Source organism: Ictidomys tridecemlineatus, chromosome 4 (assembly GCF_052094955.1).
Source record: "Ictidomys tridecemlineatus isolate mIctTri1 chromosome 4, mIctTri1.hap1, whole genome shotgun sequence".
Taxonomy (NCBI): domain Eukaryota; kingdom Metazoa; phylum Chordata; class Mammalia; order Rodentia; family Sciuridae; genus Ictidomys; species Ictidomys tridecemlineatus.
Genome location: NC_135480.1, coordinates 146,605,242 through 146,621,469, shown reverse-complemented (window position 1 = coordinate 146,621,469; position 16,228 = coordinate 146,605,242).

Genomic DNA, 16,228 nt, shown 5'->3' with positions numbered 1-16,228 from the left:
TGAGGCTATCTTTTCTCTGATTCAGGTTTATGGCACTTTTGTCTAGTATGAGACAACTGTATTATGCAGGTTTGTCTCTGTGTCTTCTATTTTGTACCATTGGTCTTCATGTCTATTTTGGTGCCAATACCATGCCATTTTTGTTACTATAGTTCTGTAATATAACTTAAGGTCTGGTATTGTGATGCTTTCTGCTTCACTTTTCTCACTGAGGATTGCTTTGGCTATCCTGGGCCTCTTATTTTTCCAAATGAATTTCATGATTGCTTTTTCTATTTCTGTGAAGAATATCATTGGAAGTTTAATAGGAATTGCATTAAATCTTTATAGCACGCAATCCTAATTTTTAACAGTTGTCATTTAAGAAAAATATAATTTAAGAAACAAAGAATACCTTATATGACAAGAATAAGGAACTGAACAGATACTTAAGTCCTTTGGGTATATGTCAAGAAGTATGATAACTGGTTCAAATGGTAGTTCCATTACAAGTTTTACATTGATCATAAACATCTATACCTAACCATATACACTAAATAATTAGCAAGCAACAATTGAAAAAAACCAAAAAGACATGTCCATTAATGTTAGTCGCTGATTTTAACACACTAATTTGAGGAATTGAAATGAGTAAATCAGGCAGAAAAATAGGCACATTTCTCAAAAATGTGCCACAACAGATAGGCTTGTGCTGATATGTACAGAGTTATATGCAATAGAAGCATATAATTCACATTCTTTGGGGTTTATATAGAAGAATTTTATAAAAATAGACCTTAGGAAGTCAAATTGGCTTGGAATTTTAGGTTTGCTTTAATCTTCTGAAGACTTCACATTAACCAGTCCTTTCACAACTTCCATGACTGGGAAGAGAGTGTGGACATTGCACTCAGGCTTCTACATGCTTTCATCTGGCAATGACAGGCAGAGTTCCATTCTTGTATCATTGGATAGAGAACTTAACAGGGTTATGCCCAACTTTCAGATGCAGGGAAATTGTATTTTCCTATGTTCTAGAAGAGATAGAAAACCATATCAGGAATAGCAGCAATGCCTACCAGAAGCAATTGAATGAAAGAGAAAATCCACAAGGCCAAAATATGCACACAGAAAAATAGAGAAATCTTTAAAAATTAGTTCTGAATGAAAGAAAATAGGAAAATAAAGTAAAAACATGCCACAATATATTTATATAAATGTACAATGTGTGCAAATGTACACATTTCAAACACATTGGCATAGGTGTCTATATGGGAAAGGAAAACAGCAGTAAAGTATGGGGATAAAGATAACATATAAATCAATAAAGAAGAGAAGGGCCCTTGAAAGCCGATGAGAGCAGCATGCTATGAACAGAAGAATGTGATTGATTCCGCCCTCTGATGCTGGGTGGTGCTGGTGTTGTTTTAAGGTACAGAGTTGAAACTGCGAAAATAATAAATGAATTTCATTATTTTCAGATGATATGATCATCTTCCTGAAAAACCTAAATAATAAACATAGAAATTATCAGAATTAATACATTTATCATGTTCCTGAATTACACCTCAATATAAATAAATCTGTTTTCTTTTGAAGAATCAGCAAAAATGGTTAGAAAATGTCACTTTATGAAAGATCATTCACAATGATAATTTTTAAGCTACAATGAGAACCTAGAAATAAATCTACCAAACTATAAAAATGTTCATGGAGATAGCAATACAATTTTCTTAAAAGTGATTAAAAATAAAGTGAAAAGAAACACCACATTTCATGGATTTAAAGGCTCAAAAGTCATAAAAGTCACCTGTTATCACAAGATTGATCCATAATATTCACAATTTGATGTTAAGATCCCAATGAGTCTTTGTACATATGGGAAATGGGGCTCAACTTGGAAAAAAATGAAAAAATAGTGGAGTCTTTTGAAGGAAAAGAAAGCATCAGCTGATCAGGAAGATGAGGAGGAAAAGAGAAGGAAAGAAGAGGACGAACAGAAAGAATAGAGAAAGGAGTTGTTGAGAATAGTGATTACTTGCTTTTCCAAATAGCAAAATTATTACAATATAATGTGATATTATTACAGGAAGAGTAAGAAATGAAACTGCATAAAAAATCAAAAAACAGACTTACCTATGTATGGAAACAATTTGTAACTGATGAAATCAGTGGAGGAAACAATGATGGATGCTGGGACAATTACTTATCCACGTGGAAAATTAAAATTGGATCCTTATCTCACACCATACAATAAATATAAATAAGTCTCTGCAGGATTTAAATGTGAAAGAAAAAGCTTTAAATATAGGAAAATATCTTTGTGACATTGAACTACTTAAGAACTTCTTAAATAAAATCAAATAGCACAAACCATAAAAGAAGATATATCTGATTTCATTCAATTTAATAATATACATTTTCCAAGACACCTGAAGAAAGAAAACAAGCTACAAATGGGAAAAAATGATTTGCAGGATATAAGATGAACAAAATGATAGCATTTAGAATAAAGAAAGTATAAATCAATAAGAAAACAACTCCATAAAGGGAAAAAAAAGGCAGAAGATTTGAATAGGCACTTAGCAGGAGAGGAAACTCAAATGCAGAATAAACTTGTAGAAAGATGTTCAGACCCATTATTAATCAGGGAAGTGCAAATTTAAATCAAATGAGATAACACACCGGATTGACAAAAAATTTAAGTCTAATAATATCAAGTTGGTGAGGATATGACACCTATACTCTGCTGGTGGGAGTATAAATAAATATAATTAGCAGTACCAAATAAAAGTAAATATGCACACACACAAAGACCCAGCAATTCTTCTCATTTTATATCCTGGAGAAACTCTTTCACATGTCACAAGAGACAAGAATATTCAGAGCAACATTGTTTATAATAATAATAAACAAAATTCGAAGCAAGCCAGTTGATGGTCATGTTCAGAATTGTTGTATTATTTGTGGAACATTCCTATAAAGGAATCTTCTACAACAGCAAGGAATGTGTTATGGCTATACACAACAGGAATGAATCTCAGGATCATACTTTATTTTTTAAAAAAGCAAGTCACAAAGAACATACACTATAATCCCATTTAAGGATAAGAATGTGGTAAAACTATAGAGAGAGCAAAGGGATAATAATAAAATCCAGGCTAGTGGGTACCTTGGGAAGAATATAAGGGCTCAGAGGGACACAGGAAAGATTGAAAAAAATACTGGGAACCTTTTATTTTCTGTAAGTTGAATGATGGGCAAAGGCGTCTGTTGTAGCATAAGAAAATGTTGTGTGTTTAATAAATATATTTCTTAAAACATTTTATTCAGTTGTAAAAAGAAGAAATCCAAAGGGGAAAAGACCTATGTTGGGTTGCAATGTTAATAATTTGTAGAAGCATCCTTAGAGAATGGTTCTTCCACAGAAAAGAGCAGATCACGGATCCTGACTAGCCAGATTTCCTGTTTAGGATGGTTTAAGAGATTTCTTTAGAATTTGGGCTCAGAAAAGACCTGACTCCTCAATTGTAGTTGGCTACACTCTCATGTGCCTAGTCATCCTGAAAACCAAAGATAAAGAGAGAAGAGATTCTCCATCTTTTTTTTCTGAAATGGAATTTCATTTTCCAGGGAACACTCACACTCAGTCCTTCCCCTGTGGAGCCCTGCAGGGCGCCCCTGATGGGTAGCTCCTCTGTCTTCTGAGAAGCCCCTTTCCCTTTGGTCATACTCATTAGACCACTCTCCAGCCCCTAGAATTGAAGGAGGGTCATCACTTCCACTGCCCCAGCCCTTCTTGCAGGACCATCACACGTGGATTCACTTAGTGTTTTAGCCTCTGCCCTTTGCTTTCCATTTTCTACGTGTGCTGTCCCTGCAGTCATGGATGGGTTATTCTCAGACTTCCATGTTGCAAGACTCTTTCTGTTCATTTCAGTATCTTTTCCCTCAGCTCATTTTCATCAAGAATAAATTCCTGTAGCTTGGAGAAGTTCAATTCAAAGACTGTCTGTATCTGGGTAACTTGTAACATGGCCAAACAAAAAATAAGCTGCTTCAGAACATGTATCTGTAAAAAGGAAAAAGCTAGATACCTGTTTGCCACGTTGTAGATCTTAGAAGATTGACTCATGTAGTCTATACAGGACACATTTCTCCATGAGATGCATGACAGGGAGGGTTTCTTAACTCAGGACTATAAGACCAAGGAGAAATGGACTTCTGAAGAAAGAGTGAGCCTACAACCTATAGCAATAATTCTGTGAAATTGGTCACATATTTATATTCAATGGTGGCAACACATATAAAAGGGGACAGTATGTTTAAGTCTTCATTTTCTCCTAATTCTGAAGCAAGTGGTAATTTGAATCAGGAGAACCAAGAAAATTGCTTCTCTGAAGATATGGTCCATACCTATGGAGTTCTTAAAACTGGTCTGTACTCGAAGGTCCACTTCTTGATTCAGGTGCTGGTTGTTTCTGTATTTGTTCAAAATAAATTTTTTAAGAACTTTGTCTTTATCTAAGAGTTTAATGGAAGTTTCTAGTTCCCTCAACTAGCTATAGAAATGCTGGCTTTGTTCACGTGGTCCTGTACATTCTGCCTTTCTATCCTGAACACACCAGGACCATATTCTTACTATGGTGGTTGTAATCTCTCTGTGAGGCCAGCATTCCTCCAAGAAAAGACAATGAGAGGACTTTGCTGGTTGGGGTGGAGCCAGTCCTCTGCTTAGGCAGCTTTCAAGGGTATCATTATTTAGCCATTTCATTGAAATCTGAGCAAATATCAGTTGAGCATCTTTGTACCAGGCACTCATCTAAGCCTAGCTCTGCTCTCCCTTCTCCCAAGAGTTCCTCACTGTATAGTCCTGTCCTTCAAAATAATGAACAAAACTTCTTTCAGAAGAACAAGAAGGGAGAGACTTTGAGAGAGGGAGGGAATAAAATTTGCTACTGATTGAGTAGCAAATACTCTCCATATTACCTCTTATTAAATAGGTTAGAATTTAGGTATTTAGAGGAAAACTTAGGTATCAATTTAGGACTGAAGGAAAAAGTATTAGGCTGCTGCTGTCCTGTCCTGATTGCTATTATTTTCCTAAGTGGAATAAGAGGTCATTTGGTAGTTACATTCCACTGGTGGGTAACATCTAAAAGAAATATGAGGGCCAATGGCTTCCCTTCTTGCTACAATTTGGGAACAGTAATTTAACTTTTTCTTTATTTCTCCAACTCAAATTATGGACCTCGTTGACAAATGCCACTTTCCCCTGGCTTAGTTGCTATATAAAAGTTGGCAACAAGTATGTGTGTGTGGTGGTGGGGGGCGGTGGTCGGGAGCCAGGGGAGAAGTTTTAATGGAGAAAACATTTTCTATTGATTTACTTTTCAAAATGTGTGTGATGCACATATGTGATGGGGGTGGAAATGTAAGTAAATACAATCTGGGGCACCTCCTTTAGCATTTATGCTTTGCACACGAATATGCAAACTGTAAGGGATTTAGCCAGGCCTAGTCTGTGTTCTTGAAGTCAGGGGTCAAGAATTGAGGCCCCTTACAGGGATATTGTGAAGTTTGAATGAGGTGTCAACCTTTAATGGGCATTTGAATTATGTGAGGAGGATCTTAAATGCACATTCCCACTGGTAGATGTGCAGAATGATCGGAGATTCTACAGTTCTAACAAGTTCCCAGGTGATGGTGTACTGCCAGTCTAGGCCCATGCTTTGAGAACAAATGCAGAGACACAGACCAGCACCTGAATCAAGAAGTGGCTATCACAGATCAAGCCAACCCACATGAGCTGCAAAAATGTGGACCACATTCGCAGAGAGGCTACCCCTTGGACACCTGGTTAATGTCATCACTTGCTTCTTAATAAGGACAAAGTGGAGACAAAGATACTGTTTTTCATTTTTGTTTCCACCTGCCTATTGCATTATTCACATGTTTTGTAGAAGTCAATTTTTTTTTTCTGAAATCTTGGCTAAATTTTTCAGTAATTGCTTGTGAATCCTTATAGTTTGCTTACACATACTTTATATACAGAGAGATGAAAAATGGTGCCCTATATGTGTAATAAGAATTGTAATGCTTTCCACTGCTGTCGTGTAGTTAAAAAAAAAAATTTAAAAAGATAGACTAGTAATTTTCAGTAGATTTTGATATATGTACATATGCCCACCAGAGATGGAAGAAGCATGAGGAAGCTACAACAGCCCCAGTCCAATGTTCATCTCCTCTGTGAAACCTTCCCCAATACACTTGCCCTCCCCAAACTGAAGTCATTCCTGAAAAATAAGTTATTCTATGCTGCCACAGGCCTTTGGGCATCCCTCTACCACTCCACTATCTTGTGAACTTCTCAGAGAGACCTTATGCCTCTTCATTACTGTAAATCCCAAGCGTAGCACAGTACTTGACTCAGAAACATTCCCCAGTATGCATTGTTGAATTGTCTTGGACTGAGCTGAGTTGCAGGCCAGTGAAAAAATTACTTCCAAGCTCTTTGGAGAAAGTGGGAATTCTGGCTAGAAACTTTCATTAAGCTCTCAGATAAAAATGGGCAGGGACAGATCTACCATGTAGAATTGTGAAGGAGGGTCATCTGTGCAGGCAATTACAAAGAGCTCCATCTCTGAAGTGTGTATGAGGTGGATGGCGATCAGGAAAGACAGATCCTCAGGGGCTGTGGGCACTCCCTAAACTGTTTAGAATGTATCCTGTGAGATTCTGGAGAAACTTAAAACAATTGTAACTCTGTAAGTGACATAATCCTATTTGGTTTATAGACCAACACTGATGGCAAGGTAGAGCATAGATTGGAGCTGATTGAGACTAAAGAAGGGATTTATTGATCAAAACCGGGTCTTTGGAGGGTTGGAGCCTTCACATTTAATGGACCTAGGTAGGCATGCAAATGTGCCTGCATCTCTAGGACCATCCTGGTGCTACCCAGAGATGTTCAGTCCTTTTCCCAGAACTTTGAGAATCCATTGGATTGTTTGAAAAAACAATAAAAATGGGCCTTCCCTCCAAAGACATGAGAAATTTATTTTGTGTTAAAAGCCCATAAATTTATTTAAGGATCTGGGGGTGGCCATTTTGGCAAAATGCATTTCCCATCAACTTACTTGATTTCACTTCCTGCCTTCATGAAATATATGTATGTAGAAAGCAAGAGGCTCCCCACTGGGTTCTGCTTTATGCGCATCTGCCTTCCAATTTACAACTTGCAAAGGAGGTGTTAATTAGTTGGCAGAAGCACCTGAACAGGGAGTACTGGGTTGGCTGAGGGGGTGGGAAGGTCTCTGGCATTTCCTTGTTCACATAGGCAGGAAAAAAGAAGAAAGGAAACTCACTTTGCTGTCCAAAATGGCAACCTCCAAGCCAAGGCAAGTGGTGCAATTAGAGCAGGTACCTCTCTATTTCTATTAAAAAGGAGAGTCTATTTCTGGATTCATGTGATTAATATCAAATTAATATCGAATGCTCGTAAGAGTTTACTTTAAGTTTTATCTTTATATCTACTCTGTGAATTATAAAGTTCTTTCAGAGAAACATGGGCAAATTTTTGCTATTGAGCAGAATAAAATTAAAATTGAGGCAGGAATAAGGCAAATTTCCACAGGATAAAAAGCAAGAATACCACTTACAAGAGAAAGGGCAGTGATCCAGAGCTAGGAGCCTCTAGGAGGCAGAGGGTGGAGAGGGGAAGTCACAGATCCAGGTGGAGCTCAAAAGACTTTTCATTCATGGTCAATAAAAAAAATGTTGGCTGAGTTGAAATTGATGGTTCCAGCAACCACTTGTTGGGGGGAGAGCAAAACTAAATAAAAATCAACTCTAGCTTTTTTCAATTTGTATGTTAAAATTAAGAAAATCTCCATAACTCAAGATGAATAAATAGTTGAGACAAATGAAGACACGGGTCACCACATGTCATCTTAGTAACAGGTTTTCATTTTAGAGATGGCACAACTGAAGTACAGAGAAAAAAAATGTCACCTTCCCAAGAATATTGATGGAATCATTGCTTGAACCCTGAGTTTCTGACTTTCTTATTATTTTACAGAGCACAACATACTATTGTTCTAAAGGTCATCAGAACACTCCTGAATCTCAATGCGATCCAGCACAGCAACTCTTAAAAGAACTGAGATGCACAGGCCAAGGAGAAATGACATAACTGGAAAGTCATGGGCACATAATTGGTAGTGTGTGCTGGGGCGGGAGGCGGGGGAGGGGGAGTGAATCTTCTATGCCTCTAATAGGCACCAAGAGAAAACCAATCAAAAAACTTGGTGAAATATAAACTTGTAGTTGATCAATACATATTGCGTGCTCGGATGGAACAGAAGACATTATGCTAAAAATTCACAGTTTCTCAGATTATTTATGGAGACCGAAACTTCATAAAGCAGAGCTTGCATTGAAACAATGCAAAAAAGAGAAAGTGACTTAAATGGAGCTTTTAGCACAGCCAGCAAGCACTCCTCAGCCTGCCAACATTCAAGATACCTGAACAAAGAGAGGAGACTCTTTTCATCCAATCCTAGGATGGTTGCACGTGAATTCCTATGAAGTTGAGGTGTCCAAACAGAAAAACAGTAGAGGAAATTCAGTAAGGAACACAAATGAGGGCAGGACCTCTCTAGAAGATCAGAGGGCTCCAAGCTCTGCTGCTTCCTTGAGCAAATTCTAATTAACCCAGGAGAAGACAAAACACAATGTGTTTTCAGGACATACACCCCAGAGAGAGAGAGAGAGAGAGAGAGAGAGAGAGAGGAATTCTTGAGGTATATAATTAGGAGCAATTAACAGGGGTTAGAGGGGAGCAAGAGAGAATGTAAAACTGGCTTGATTGGGTAATAACTTCCCCAGAGAATTGTGGGAGTGGCCTGCTAAGGCTTTGGGAAAGTGAATTCACCTCAGGCTCTGGGCTCAAAAAGCTTGAGGACAGAGATTGAAAAATCAAAGGGGATTTTCTTACTCAAGTTACCAAATATTTTCTCTGTGACTTATTCTAAATTCCCAGTTTCCAGAGCAGTTCAACTCATGGTCGACTTTCAATAACGTTTGCTAATGAGGAAGTAAAATGGAATGAAATGGTGAAGGAAATCCATACATTTCCCGTCCATCCCCACCCTTTGCATAAGCTGTGAGGGTTTTGGCAAAAACAGGGGAGGGTACCTTTAGATGAAAACAAAGACTTTCTATTTGTTTTGTACTAGTCCCAAGCAGCCTGTAGAACCCATTAAACCAGGGTGATATTTCCATTGCTTTAGGATCTATTAAGGGTAATATAAGATAATGGAGCTAGGGCCTTGTAGAGCTCTGTGGGTGCTATCTGTATTGGAGAGGGTTGAGTCCAATCCAGAGTTCACTACTTATTAGCTATGTAACGTTACAAAAGCTACTTGATCTTTTGGACTCTTGGTTGGCTCATCTGGAAAATGGACTTCACTCATCCTGAGCATTTGTAGAGGTTAATAAGATAAAGTTCCCAACTGGCTATCATGAACAACCTGAGGCAGCAGGCCAATAAATTCACTTACTCAAAATGTGTGTTTTGGAATCAGTTTATCTTGGAGTGCTCACCAGGAAACTTCATTGCTCAAAATTAGACATTTTAAACCTGGGAGATTTATTGGGATTTTTTTTTTATGGCTAAGGTGGGTGTTTGGCAGTGCCTACTTTTACAGGTTTTCAAATTAAAATTATTGTGGCTAGGCATTATAGTGTCCAACTTTGGGGCCATTCATCCACTTTTTGGAGTGTTCCTAATTTGATTTTTCATACTTTTTTTTATTGAGATAAAACATACATAACACACATTCAGCCCCTTAACCATTTCTAAGAGCATAGTTCAATAGTATTAAGTACGTTCACAGTGTTGTACCATTATCACCCTCATCCACCTGCAGGACCTTTTAGTCTTTCCCAGTGGAAATGCTATATCCATGAATAGTTTTTCCCTATTCTTTCTTTCCTCTGCCCCTGGCAGCCACCATTTTACTTTGTCTCTGTAAATTTGTCTAGGAATCTCATTTATGAGGAACCAACAAAATTTGCCTTTTTATTGATGGCTTATTTCATGTCACATAATGTCCTGAAGCATCAACCATTGTAGCATGTGTCAGAATTTCCTTTCCTTCTTTTTGAGGCTGAGTAGTATTCCATTATATGTATTTTCTTGATATATTTCTCTTTTGATGGAAACTTTGGTTGCTTCATAATGCTGCTATGAACATAGCTGTACAATCTAATTTACTTATTAAGAAAAGATTTGGTCAAGTTCATAGGTACTCTGTTGACCCACCTCTGATAAGAGCTGGGTTGGTTTTCTCTTCAAGCACACCATCTCCTCAAGTTCTTAATATCTCATAAGAAAACCTTTCAATAGGGCTGGGGTTGTGGCTCAGCAGTAGAATGCTTGCCTGGCACATTCAAGGTCCTGGGTTCCATCCTCAAGTATTGTGTCCAACTACAACTAAAAAATAAATGTTTAAAAAAACCTGTCAATATAATCAACTATGGAAGCATATGAATTTGCAATTAACAGGGAGAGAGAGAGAGAGATGAAAACAGTAGATAGCTGTACACACATTTGTCTGAAAGGATAATCTGCTACCTCAGTATCCTTCAAAAGATTAGTTGAGAAACATACCTTATTAAATGAGAGCTGCTTGAAGGGTTACTCTTTCAAATACTGCCCAAAATTAGGCCAGACCACCAAGGAGCTCAGTAACTGGCAAGTATTGCTTTCATTTCCAGAGACGTGATCTTATTAAATGGTGTTTCGTAAAAAGGCCGTGCTTAGCTCTACTCATCTGTGGTTTTACGAAACTTTATTGTATTTGTTGCACAGATATTGTTCAGTTTTTCATTCTCTGCCCTCGTTAAAAGGACTCATGGAAGAAATTGTTCTTTGGTATGAGCATCAGCTATGCTTTCCTGGGGCTACTGGTTTATTTTTCTTCTTATGAGAACAGACTATTGTGACAAATTGTGTTCTGATCATTACTTTGGCTACTAGGAAGCTTATGTTCAGATTTGTTACCCATTTATTAAAAAAAAAATATGTACTGACCTCATTTCTGATTCTGTCCTTTGCTTCTTACCATAATTTTCCCTTTGTCATGATTTGCTTACTTACTCCTTTTTGCAGTTGAGTGTTTGTGCAAATCAGAGAGAGAGAGAGAGAGAGAAAGAGAGAGAGAGAGAGAGAGAGAGAGAGAGAGAGAGAGAGAATAGATTTAGTTTTTTTTAAATGGGAGAATGAGTAGGTATCATTTAAAGTTATGCCTGTAAACAGAAACCAATTCTAATTAGCTTCACCACAGATAAATTAATTAATTTTAAAGGAATTTATGGGAAAGCTGTTCGCTTAGCTCACAAAATTATTAGGAAGGGTGGAGAACAAGACTCAAAAGTAGGCACTATCCCAGAGAAGTCGGGCAGTTGGCTCTGAGGCACACCCATGCACAGGAAGAGTCAGGGAAGATGGGGCTGGCTCTGTAGCTTGGCCTGCCTGGTGAGGGCTTTGCATGATTCTCTCCCTGCTCAGGGCCCAGGGAGAAAAGAGCTCTCCTGTATGCCAGGGTCTTTCCACTGGGGGAGGGGTTTGCTGGGATTCCTCTGAAATAAAATGGGTGTTTAGATTTTATGTACCCCCAACTAATAAATATCCACTGTAGATGGAAAAAGATAAAAAGAAGGAGGGAGGGAGGAGAGAGAGAGAGATTGGGATTTGAGAAAATTTAAAAAAATAAAATTGTCCTTATTCCTTTCAAAGCAGAATGGTTGGCAGAGAAATGATCTAGAAATTAAAGTCATACATAACTGTCATATGTAACTGCCCACCGAAAACAGTCATTTATAGAGAAATTGTAGCATCAGAGGTGTGTGCGTTCTCACAGCTAATCATGATGAAGGGAAGAATGCTGAGATTCTAAACTCCTGAGTCGCCAAAAAAAAATTTTTTTTTTTTTTAAATCACACCCTTATCTAGTTTTCTCCCTTAGAAAATGAAATACATAGGAGCTTCAAGGATGTTTCTGCCTTTCTGGTTAAAATTTTAGGCCAGAAGCAAGCAAGAACAATCTGCTCCGTGATTTCTTTTTTTCTTAGAATCCACTTTGTTTTCAGCGAGTTATTCCAAGAGAGGGACAAAGAGAGACTTCTGCTCTGGCTGAAGGATTCAAGTCAACAGGTGGGCTCAAGTCCCCCTGTTGTACCAACCAAGTAGGAAAAAAGAGAAAGGATGGGGGAGAGGGGAGGAAAGGGGAAAAGGAGGGTTGGAAAGAAAGGAAAATCAAAACAAAAAGCAGAGGGACTTCTAAGGAGGTGCACAAGGAGAAGAGGATTGTTAATACTGTTCTTCCACAGGAAATTCAGATCCATGGCAGTCCTCTTATCTACATAGGCTCAGGCACATCTTGGAAGATGCCACATCCTTTGTCCCTTATTCAGAGTCACATGGTACATTTTCTGATATGGAGGTTAGGCTTCCCTTGCAGTTTTCACTTTAGAAGTAGATGAAAATGGTTTTCCTCTGTGCCCACCCTCACAGCAAACAAACTCAAACATTGCATCTGACAAGTCCATTTTTCTATTTATGTGTCCTGTATGTGGGCCTCTCTTGTACCTAGCACCATGCTCACTTGTCTGAATTCTGCTTCCAACTTTTTAAAGATGAAAGCCCTGTAGTAATAGAACTGTAGTCCTTAGAATGTGGTTCACTGACCATCTATTGCAGCCTAAATATGTCCTCGTGAGGAATCCTTCACCCTACACATACTGACACCAAGTGGCCTATAAAATATATAAAGGTCTGTCATTTAGAAGAGTTCAAGTAAACATACATTTCTCCATCCTATTATACATTGAAAGCTTCACCTCCTTGTTCAGTGGACTGGAAACTCCACTCTGCCTTAGGTCAGGTTGAAAGAAACTCATCTGAAGCTTAAATGCCTAAAACATTTCAGATATACTGAGGGTCTTACTCGAATATAGTTCCAGAAGTGCTATATTAGCATATCTAAAGCTTTTGACACTGCCCCTTTTATATTCTCCACAATCCCAAAGAAAGCATTTTATCACAATGGGACATTCTGTGTAGAACCAGAGAAAAAGGAAATAAGTCAGAATTGTCAGCCTTGCTCATAAGAGAGGGTTTCCTGACTAAAGGACTGGAAGACTTTTTCCCTTTTGTGGGGACCTACCCAATATATGCACAGTGGAGATGACTGCATTTAATCTGCACAGCATGAGGCTACAGGCTCATTCTACTTCCATGCTCACCAAGTCACCTTCAAACGAAGCCCTGACTTCCCATGTAGATTTTTATATGAAGAAAGGCTACACTGACATGTGACATGCATATCTGGTGGCCCTCTTGCCTCCTTTAAAGCTTCCTTTAAATAAGCACATTGATACAGGAGCAACAAAATCTTTTGTCAGTTTTTGAGTTTGGTCTAAATGGGATGAACCCTTGGGCCCTGTAAACTGTTCACACCAAAGAGATGACATTTCTAGATTTACAAAGTTGACCATCCTACCATGATCTTGGGGTCGTGATGACTTTATCCTTCTCTAACCTATTAGGTTCTACACAATTGGCTGAAAGGATTCTTTCTTTCTTTTATTTATTTATTTTTTTTGGTACTGGGCTTGGTACCTGCTAGATAAGCACCATGCCACTGAGCTGCATCCTCAGCCCAGGAGTCTTAAATAATTATAATATTTATTTATCAAGCGCTTACTATATACCTGGTACTAGTCTACATATTCTTATATAAAAAAAAACAGAAAATTAACTCTTTGATCCTCACAATATCTGTGTGAGATTATCACCATTCTACAGATGAGAAAACTGAGACACAAAGAAGTTAAAAAAAAAAAAAAAACTTGCCCAAGCAGCACAGGCAAGATCCCGTCCCAGGCATTCTGGTTCCCAAGCTTGTGCTCTAGTGTTATGCTATAATGCCTCCAGGGGTTGACAACATCCTTACAACTAATATTTTGGACAGGCTACAAATAGCACATCTGGAAATGGTTCATCTGAAGTCTTTGGAGAAGCAGTGTCTAGTGTGTAAGAGTTGCTTTGATATTGGAAAGCAAAGCAAAACAAAGTGGGAAAGAAAAAAACAAAAACAATACTTGTGATATGTGGTAGGTTGTCTTGCAAATCGCTCACCTAAGTCATGTCTTCAGAATGGGAACTGACCAGGGAGACCAAGCCACAAATCTACATGGATATTGACTGAAGTGTCACTCCAGCAGGGTACACTACTCCTTACTGGCTCAAATTGTCTTTTTAGAACCTTGCCTCTGCAATCCCAGCTCTTCACCAGTTACTTGGGATACCTGCATTGACAGATACCATAAGTGTAGTGTGTGTGTGGGAGGGAGGTGTTGTGAACTGCCAACATCAAGCCTTATCATATAAAATACAATAAAGATGACAATGTGGTGAACCCCTCAGCCAGGGTCTCCTTCCTCAGTTGTCCTCCTATCTTCACAGGGAGTCAGGCAGTCTGACTTACTAATAAGCCACATCACTAGCTTTGATGTTCTTCATTCAGACACATCAGTAGGACTTACAGCACAAACTGGAGTCTGGTTCATTGAAACCATTCTTTCTTTGTTCTTCTATAGCAAATGCTTGAGACTTTTGAGAGTTAGAATGTGTTGGATTCCCACCACTGCAACTCCCACAGCTGAAGCCCAGGGCATGCACAAATCAAAAAAGAGAAGCCTAGGTTGGATGTTCCCTGTAAATAATGAAGTCATTTCTCCAAGAGGGACTTATGAAAAATCAAACCATTCCTTTAGAGACTCTTTTCTACAGTCATTCAGGGTCATCTCTAGACCACCCAAATCACCAAGCCCAAGTCCACTCTCTTCTCTACTGAGCTATACTGTCTTTCTTTCAGTATTTTCATTTTCAGTTGTAACCTTTGTCATACTAAAATATAAGATTCCTATAGTTGGAAATAGTTTTCATCAATGATAGATGGTGGTAGAAAAAAATTACTATTAAAAAAGAGGCATTCCTGCAGTCTCTTGTCCATGAAGTGATGCCTGAGAATAAAACCTGATGTTATTCTTGGCCTGGCACTGGTTTCCTGCTCAGTCTCTAAGTGGGGTCCATCCTCTGACTCAGATGCACCGGTCTTACTCCATCTGCCTGACCATGTTCAGCCTCCAGATCCTTTCCTCATCTGTGACCAAACATTTGTTCCTGAGTGTCCTGTTGCCTGGAACCCTCTTATTATCCATCCCATGGCCTCCCTGACATTCAGCCCACAGTGAGCCCTCTGACTCTAGTCATGCTGGCCCAGTCACTCTAGGACAGATGAACCCCTTTTCTCTTTTCTTTCCCACTGATCACATTTTTTGAGTGACTCATTAATCTTAATTTTAATATCTCAGAACTAGAGGCAATGATGATTAAACAGGCAAAGATAAACATACATATCCCCATTTCCCTCAACTAAATGACTGAAACCTTTACCTTTATGGACAATTTGTCTTAATGGATGATCAATTTGGTTCAATTAAAATTGCATTTGTTGAATACATACACATAGTTATTGCAAAAAAAAGTTTCAAAAATTACAAATATATGTAATGGAAAAAAGTTAGGTTATTATTCATATCTCAAGGAGACAATTGCTACTAAGAGTTTGGATACATGGATCTGTTTTTCTTTTTTTTGTGTGTGTGTGTGTATGTGTGTGTAAAATGTGTACAATCATCTCTTGGTATTCACAGGGTTGGATTCCAGGACCTCCCACAGATACCAAAATCTGTGGATGATCAAGTCACTTATACAAAAGATGTAGCATTTGCATATATCTCATGTCCATTTTCTCTAGATGACTTACAATACCTACTACAGTGTAAATGCTATGTAAGTAGTTGTTATTCTGTATTGCTTAAGGAATAATGATAAGAAAAAAAAAGATCTACATGTTCAGTACAGATGGAAATTTTTCCTGAATATTTTCAATCTGTAATTGGTTGAATCTATGATGAGTAATGGTGAGGAGAGCCAACTGTATGTTTAATATTTGTAGGATCTATATAGCTATATGTACTTATAAAAGTGGAGTTTCTTGCGACGATCCTGGAGTTATATTATATATGACATTTTAGAATTTGTAGTTTTTCTTCACTTACTAATACATCCAGAAAATCTTTTCCTATTGGCACATATAAATCTGCTTCATTTTGT